Raw genomic sequence first — 9,277 nt, forward strand, 5'->3', positions numbered from 1 at the left:
GGAACATCTTACTAATATTGAATTACACCCCCTTTTGCCCTCAGAACAGCCTCAGTTCCTTGGGAAATGGACCCTACAAAGTGTTGAAAGCGTTCCACAGGGATGCTGGCCCATGTTGAATGCTTCCCACAGTTGTGTCAAGTTGGCTGGTAGTGAATCTCTACTCCGAATAGCTCGTTCCATCTCATCCCACAGATGCTCAATTGGATTGAGATCTGGTTACTGGGCAGGCCACTGCAGTAAGCTGAATTCACTGTCATGTTCGAGGAACCATTCCTGGACAATCCTAGCCTTGTGGCGTGGGGCATTATCCTGCTGAAAAAATCCATTAGCAGATGGATACACTGCTGCCATGAAGGGATGCACCTGATTGGCAATGATGTTCAGATATCCTGTGGCATTCAGACGTTGCTCCACTTTTATCAAGGGGCCCAATGTGTGCCATGAAAACACACCCCACACCATCACACCACCACCACCAGCCTGCAATGTTGACATGCGGCATGATGGATGCATGTGCTCATGTGGTTTTCTCCATATCCTAGTCCTCCACTTAGCGTGAAACAGCAGGAACCGGGATTCATCAGACCAGGCAGTGTTTTTCCAATCCTCCAGTGTCCAGTGTTTTTGTTCCTTTAGGTTCTTTCTTTCCATTTGTTCTGTTAGGTCGTCGGCTCCCATACCCCCTTTGTGTCAAGGTACGATGAGTTTTTCTTTCTTTTATGGGTCTTTTGGCACCAATGTTGTACTGGACTTTCAGTTTACTAACTGTAGCCCGTCTGTTGCTCTGCACAATTCATGTCAGCCTCCTTTGGTCTCTTTCATCAATGAGCTGTTTTCTACCATGGGCCTGCCGTTGGCTTGATGTCCTTTGGTTGGTGGACCATCCTTGATACAAACGGGAAACTGCTGAGCATGAAAAACCCAGCAGCTTTGCAGTTCTTGACACACTCAAACCAGCACGCCTGGCACCTACTAACATACCCTGTTCAAAGGCACTTAAATCTTTTGTCTTGCCCATTTACCCTCTGAACGGCACACATACACAATCCATATCTCAATTGTGTCAAGGCTTAAAAATCCTTCTTTAACCTGTCTCCCCTTAATCTACACTGATTGAAGTGGATTTAACAGGTTACATCAATAAGGGATCATAGCTTTCACCTGGATTCACCTCGTCAGTCTATTTCATGGAAAAAGCAGGTGTTCCTAATGTTTTGTACACTCAGTGTATACATATATGTAGTCTTTAATTAATTGATATGTACCATACCAGTGGTTCTCTGATGTTACATACAGCAAACAGCATCAGCTCTTGTCAGCTAGTTGTTCCCAGTGGCTGAGGCACAATACACCATGTCACATTATGTGACATGCTGCTTTCATTTGACATTCAGAGCTTTTCTCCCCAGGCACTGGTATCATCTATCATGTCTTTTCTTCATCTGCATAGCTAAGATCTAGATATTTCCATAAAGGAGTACTCCTTCAATACTTGCTGCTGCAAAAAAGAACAAAGAAAAAAAGAATCTGATCATGAGATCCCATGAGATATGAGATTTCATTGTCTGTAAATTATGAGGACAGCTTTGAAATCTCGCATCAACCTTACTTTAAAGTCAAGCACTGTGCTGACAACCTGGTGTCATGAGTTTCAAAGTCGCTTTTGCTGAAGCAGCACCTTTCATGTGTTTCATTCACACATGTAGCAGCAATGTCAACATTAGACATTGCAAAAATATTGACCTGATTTTTTTTAAATTATTAATATTATCATGAAGAAAATCAACTACACTTAATTAAGCTGTTATTGCCAAAAAGCAGGATTGATATTTTCATTTAAATGTGTCTTTAAAAAAAAACAAAAAAAAGCCCTTAAATTCATATGTGAAAATTTAAATGGAAATCAAAATTCAAAGTACTGTATATTACAAACATATGTCTACATAAAGGAATGTGGCTTGATTTGATTTGCAACCTGTGATATTTAAGAAAGAAAATCTTATTATTTAATTAGTTTTTAATTAAAGCTAACCTACATTGTTGGATGCTGATGTGATTTAAACCTTAAATATTAATTTTAAAACAAATGTGTTAATTGTAGTGACATCGTATGCATTGAATTATGTTGTGTTTGACAGACGTGTAAATTATATTACAATAACTTCAAAACGATCTTGAAAAGTAAGTACATACAATGAATTTGAATAGGAGATGAAGCACGCAGCGCTCAATGTGCTTACACAACAACGAAAGCACTGAAACACTGTTACTGACATGAAATGGTAAGTGCTCAGGTAAAGGTTTTGCCCCATGACCACGACATCTCTCACTTTAGAAGAACTTTTTAGAAGGTAGTGCTTGTTAGTCTGCAGTATAAATTTAAATGGGCGGCACTGGCCTTGAGCCCATTTTCCAGCAGGCAGTGCAAGTCAGGGTTCAGATGTGAGTAATGGAATTGGTGGAGCTTCCATAAATGTGGCTAAAATAAAATACAAATGGCAGTTATTTCATTTGTTAGCCCGATTTAATCGGTCTTTAATAAAGCACATCAGGGGTCTAAAACAGAACTCGTGTCTCACTGTGTGGTCTGAATTAACACACCAATTACTATTAGGATTAGAATTGCTCAAATACAGGCTTTCCTGAGCAGAATTGCAAGCAGCAATACAGATCACAATCCAAATCAACACTAAAGAGCTTTATGTTTAGAGTCATGCAAACCAATACCCAACCCCAAGTTAGTTCTCCTACTGCCACAGTGACTAACCAACACATTCACTATAATCCGTGCTTTGTGTTCCTGAGATTGTAATAAGTTGGCATCTCAGCCTATTGAATTGAATGGAATGGCAAGGACTGGACACAAACTGCAAATCATATGGTTCACAAACAAACGTCTTACCATTCAACAAACAGCAAACTCTCTGGTCGAGAAGTATGACCATATCTTGTGCTGGTGACAATACTGGTAATTCATCAGTCGCTAGGAGGAGATATATTACAAAGTGCTGGGGTTTCCTTAAAAAGAAGGTACAGTATACAAAAGTCAGAATAGAATTGTTATCGTTTTGTAGATGTAAAAAAAAAAAAAAAGAAAAGTGAACAAAAGGGTTTGACATCTCAATGACATCTTCTCTAAACTGACCTTTGGCTGTCGAAATCCAGATCCAGATTCACTCACATGTGTAATTACTTGGCATGCTTTGTTCACCTCTTCTTGTTCCAAAGCACCATTGCTATTTTTAGGCAATCCCAGATAACTGCACATGATGGAAAAGGTTAAAAAAAAGGCCTTAACATCAATCAGAGTAAAGGTGAAATGTTACAGACAATGAAGCCCCACATATCACATAACATCAGACACTGTGGTCCAGTGGTTAAAGGCCAGGGCTTGTAACTAGAAGGGCAGGTTCAAATCCCACCCATGCCACTGACTGACTCATTGTGTGACCCTGAGCAAGTCACTTAACCTCCATGTGCTCCATCTTGTGGATGAGATGTTAAATTAATATCTTGTTGTAAGTGACTCTGCATATAATTCACAGTTCTCTGCCTGTCTCTGTAAAGTGCTTTGTGATGGTGGTCCACTATGAAAGGCGCTATATAAAGATATTATTATCACATAATTTCTTAAACAAAGGGAATATGTTAGCAATGATCCGTTTGGAATGGCAAACACAATATGGACACATGGACTACAACTTACTTCAATTAAACAATGCGGGCTAGGCCTAGTTGTTCTAGGTAGTTCAGATGTAGATAACAATAATACACCCGGAGAGTTATTTTGCATTCACCTTTATTAATACTACTTACTGAGAATGCAAACAGACAGGGTTCTTTGAACTCCAAAATCATTTTACAGTTTTTTTTTGTTAAATATAATATATTCTGCTATTTGTACACTTTTTGAAATTTCCAATTGATTTGCAGTGTTTATCTGGGCTCTATGTCCACCTGGACTCTAGTTCCTGTTGACAGTTGACAGTGATGTGCTTTTTTTTTTTGTTTTGTTTTCTGCCTTGGTCACAGAACCACCCTGGACTCTGTTGTTCACTGACCTGTAGATGCTCTCAGTCTGACAGTAAATGTCTTCCCTGGATCAAACGTGGACAAGAATCCACTAATGACCTTGTCAGAAGAGTATTCCTGCTTACTTTTAGAGTGGACAGAAACTTTAAAAAAGAGCTGCATGGACAGTAAAGTACTTCTTCAGTCTGTAACTGGAATTAACGAGCTACTGAGTGGTCCATTCCTTTTACAGACTTTCAAATTAAATTCTCCAAAAAGATACTGTCTAATGTGGAATTGAACATTTTGATTGAGTTTGTATTAAGCTGCAATAGGAGTTGAGATCATAGCAACTACCTGTAATTTCTTGTTCAAAAACCTGGGAACCATGGTCAGCACTGTTTATTCTATAGACCCAATGATGCAAATACTGTACAGCAGTAGATATGTATCCAGTGGTAAAGAAGCCATCGTATTTTATGCCATCTCTGAACCACCTCGTAAGAGAGACAGCACTGAACCGTCATAACTGCCTGTGTGAAAGGCTATACTGCCACTGAAGCGCTACAGTGGGCGTGGATAGAAAGTCAATATCCCATGTGTGCTGACATGTTGATTATTTTTGTTGTTGGTGTTACACGCTTTCATTTTTGTTCAATACAATGGCTGATTAAGAACAAAGTAGTAATTGGAGTCTGGAATAAGTTCAGGAAACAAGTTAACTTCATGGGCTGACGAGGAGGTGAAAACACAAATAGAAGGGATCATTGTACTCACATGATCCCTTTGGCTGTGTGAAAGGGTTATGATGGTATTATACCGGCTAGATTGTACAATTTCGTGCTGTGTGAATAGGTATTCTAAATACTTTTTTTAAACGTCGCTGAGACTGCTCAGTAGCGGTGTTTGTGTGTGAAAGGGGCTTTAGACTGAGAAACTAACTTCCAATACACAGCACCTTAAAATCTTTTGACTGAAGAAAAATATACTATTTAGTGTAAAAAAAAGACAATGATCTAATGTAACAAATTATTTTTTTCAATGTAAAATGTCTCATGGCAAGCCAAATGTGAATTGTATCATGTCCTTTGGAACTGTAAACATATTTTGATAAAACAAAAGAATACCTTGTATTACATTTTAGAAGCAATATCATTTCATGGTCATCAATCATTGAACTTGTGTGAACAAGTGTGTATAAAGTGTTTATACTGTATAATATTTAATTTGCTTTGTGTTATTGTGCAATACGTGTGTATTAGATAACAGAATGATATTAATGCTTTGTTTTTAATTGTTTTATATATTGTTGTTTGTGGTGTGCAGTATGAAATAAAACAAACAGTAATTCTAAGTGCCTATGAATATTATAGCTAAGGCATACACAGTTAGGTAGTAAAAATGGGTAGCCAACTCCAGGACCAAGATATATCGGAATCAGCAGTATAGCGAGGGGAGATATAACAAGGGGTTGTGTATGTATCAAGGCATAAAAAGAGGCATTGTCACATTCAAAATTGATCTTTTTTCTCTCATTATTATACAACAAATGTTCCTAAATATTTAAACACTTAATTGAACAACAGTAAATGCTAAATTGCTAAATATTTAGTAGATGTTCCTTTGTACTTATGCCTGTCACAATAGTCGCAAACCAGTTGCAAATGAGACAGAAGTCTAGGGTAAAATGTACTAAACAAGAGCACTACTGATAATGACTTAGCAATTTTGATGACTTGGAGCCTGTAGCCCAGAGAAACACCCTGAAAAATGTCATTCTTACCACAGCTCTTTGATGTCATAGCCCAAGTTCCCTTTTCAAAAGAAAGAACTATGCAGCTTTGCTAACCCAGACATTTGTTAACCTGGACAAATCACACAGGTCTTAACAAAAAGTACAAACAAGCCCTACGAAGCACTATTCAAGAGCCAATGTTTGAGATCATGCTTCTATATCCCATTTGCACCACCTTGGGATGGCTGTCTAGGCACTGCAGTATTTGAGTAGAATGCTGTACATGGAGAATAGCCCATTATCATTAAACTCTGTATTCATGAGACCTGATATCTGTGACTTGAGATTTAGATATTAGTGGAGACCTCAAACTAGTGAGCAGGATTGGTGATGAAGGCAATATCATTTAGTGTGAAACCTTGCTTGTTTTGTACCATTGTTTTCTTTTAGAGTTCACAAGCACTATTCAAGAAATGTTACAGACTCTACTTAGCAGAGATGAAGTAGAGGGAGATAGCTTATTTGTACAAAGTACTTTTAGAAATTGAGTTGAAATACACCTGACACAAATAACATGAATCATCTCTGACTTATATGAATCCTAAAACTAAAATGCATTGTTACCAAGAAGATTAATGCACTGTATTGTGACCTGTCAGTAGGCAGTAAATGTTGTGGCAAGGGTGTCTACCACTGAAGGCAACAAAGCTGCTTGTCGTAATTATGGAAACTTGTACAAATCATGGTCTTTAGGCCAAGCCACCTAGAATGAGTTAATATTTGTTAAAAGTTTTACAGAGAATTGGACTGGAACCCTAGGAAGTTACCTTCTGTATATATGAAGTTTGAGAGGGTGTCTGAAAACACAGCAGCATAACCCAGTGACAAGCTGAGCAGAAGAGTAGTAGCATTAATGAGCTGTAGACAGAGGGGGTGATGCAGCGTGTGAAGAAAAAAGCTGCATTCGGTATAGCTTGTACATGCCAGGCTGCAACTCTGGGAATTCAAGTGTTCTGCTTCATTTGTACATACACTAATTGACTCTGGAAATAGAGAATTTATATTACTTCTGTATCATAGCTTATTTTTTTTCATTCACATTTTGAAAGAATCTACAAAGTAGAAAATAGGTCCTAATGAATTGAATAAATTCAACTGCTGTCAGTCAGTGGTTTTGACAGTTCTTTTCTATTAGAGGGTTTCAAAGGTTTTGAAATATGAGTTCTACACATACATGTATCAATGGTTTGCAATCCCATGTAATGACATTGGATGAGTTATTCAGCGTTTCAAACTCCCAGTCTTAATGGTCACACAAGGTTGATGTGGAAAGCTGTCATGATGAACAAGTGTTATGTTCATTACCATATTAGATGTAACCCCTGAGTTCTGAACATCTTTTTCTATTCGGTCATCTGATTGATCATGTTGCCATGTCAGTAGAGAGTGATCTGTCCAGGTAAACAATTACTTCCATACAAGAGCTCTGTCATGTAGTTCATCAGTCTTTGCAGGCTCATTTTCTCCTTTGTGTGAAAATTTTAGGTTGTTACCATAACCCTGGTTCCCTGAAAAGAGAATGACAACCATTACCGAATGGGAAGAGCCTCTCTGACTGTCAATTTCTGAGCAAATATACAAAAGCTGCTCAGGGTCCTGCTGTGAGGGGGAAGTCCCGCCCACCTCCTGCTGAAGAGGGACATCCTCACAGTAGCACATCGCCATTTTCTTTCAAAAACAGAGGTCAGCTGAGCACACGACTTCAAATTGTAATGGTTGTCATTCTCTTTTCAGGGAACCAGGGTTATGGTAATAACCTAACGTTCCCTTTCAATTTGAATGACAACCATTACCGAATGCGAAAAGTTGTACCAAAGCTGTTGTGGCTCCAGATTACCGACAGTACAACCCCACGGCGATAGCATCAGAGCCCATATGGCGCCTAAGGGCATGCAGCCTGCAAAACTCTAGAGACCAGAGAGGGTCTCGTTCAGTTTGAGGTAAAAACGTGCAAATGTCTGACTATCTGTCCATGAAGCAGCATTGCATAACTCATCTAAGGAGGCACCATGAAGGAAAGCCCACAAAGTTGCCTGGCCCCGGGTAGAATGGGCTGTAATGTCCCCCGGTAATGGGGAGTCCGTCTGTTCATACACCAAGCGTATCGCATGTGTCACCCAATGCGCTAGACGTTGCTTCTATAGAGCAGGACCCGTAGCAGACAAACAGCTGGTGGGACTGTCTCCAGGATGCCATCCTATCCAAATAACAGCGCAGATCCCAAACTGGGCATAGCATGTGTTGTCTACGGTCCTCCTCTGACTCGTGCAGGGGAGGTCTGAAAGTTTCAAAAACCACTCATTTTTTAATATGGAATGAGGATGGATTTGTTCTTAATGTTACCCACAAGTCACTTTCAGTGAAAGCCATACATTATGTCATCGATGGACAGCGCATGAAGCTCACTTGCTTGTCTGGCAGACGTAATGACTTTTAAAAATGCCACTTTTAATGAAACAGGGTACAGTTCTACTGACGCCATGGGCTCAAATGGGGGACCCATAAGGACCCGCAGTACCAGTTCTAGATCCCACTTGGGGACCATACTTTTCATGGGAGGACAAAGCCTCTGAGCCCCTTTAATAAATTGCACTGCCAGGGAATGTGTCCCAGGGGACACAGAGTCAATTTTGTCATGGCACACTGATATTGCTGCCAGGTATATCTTCAAAGTGGATGCTGATTTTCCTGCATCAAACAAGTGTTGTAAGAAGGTTAATATCGTCTCAATCGGGCAAGTCATCGGATCGTGACCTTCGGCAAGGCACCAGTCTTAGAAAACTTTCCATTTGTATGATTACTGGGCTCTAGTGCTTGGCACCCTAGCAGATTGTAGTGTTTCTACTACTGCATCTGGCAAACCTCAACTGAATAGATGGCTCCATTCAACGGCCAGACCCAGAGTTGGAGCTGGGCTGGGTTCGGGTGCCATAATAACCCCACTGCTTGGCTCAGGAGGTCCTTGCGCAGCAGGAGCTGCCACGGCTGATCCGACAACATGTCGGAGAGGAGAGCAAACCAGGGGCGTCTCGGCAGTCTGGGTGCAACCAGTATAACCTGTGCTCTCTCCACCCTGATCCTCTCTAGTGTCAGGGGTAATAATGGTATCAGAGGGAATGCATACAATAGCCCCTGTGGCCAGGGGTGAGTTAGCGCGTCTACTCCCAGGGGGCAGTGAGTGGACTCGGCTGTGGCAAAGAGGTCAACTTGTGCCAGTCGAAACCTCTCCCAAATCTGCTTCACCACTTGAGGATGCAGCCTCCACTCCGAACTGTCTGGAGCTCTTCTGGACAGGAGGTCTGCTGCCTTGTCCACAACGGGGAGGTGAACTGCCCTGATGGAACGCAAGTTTATGTGCGTCCAGGACAGGAGTCTGTGCGCTGCGTGGAGAAAGCTGGGCGAGCGCAGACCGCCTTGGTGGTTTATGTAGGCTACCACTGTGGTATTGTCCGTCCGGACCAGCACATG

Source organism: Polyodon spathula, chromosome 1 (genome assembly GCF_017654505.1).
Source record: "Polyodon spathula isolate WHYD16114869_AA chromosome 1, ASM1765450v1, whole genome shotgun sequence".
Classification (NCBI taxonomy): Eukaryota; Metazoa; Chordata; class Actinopteri; order Acipenseriformes; family Polyodontidae; genus Polyodon; species Polyodon spathula.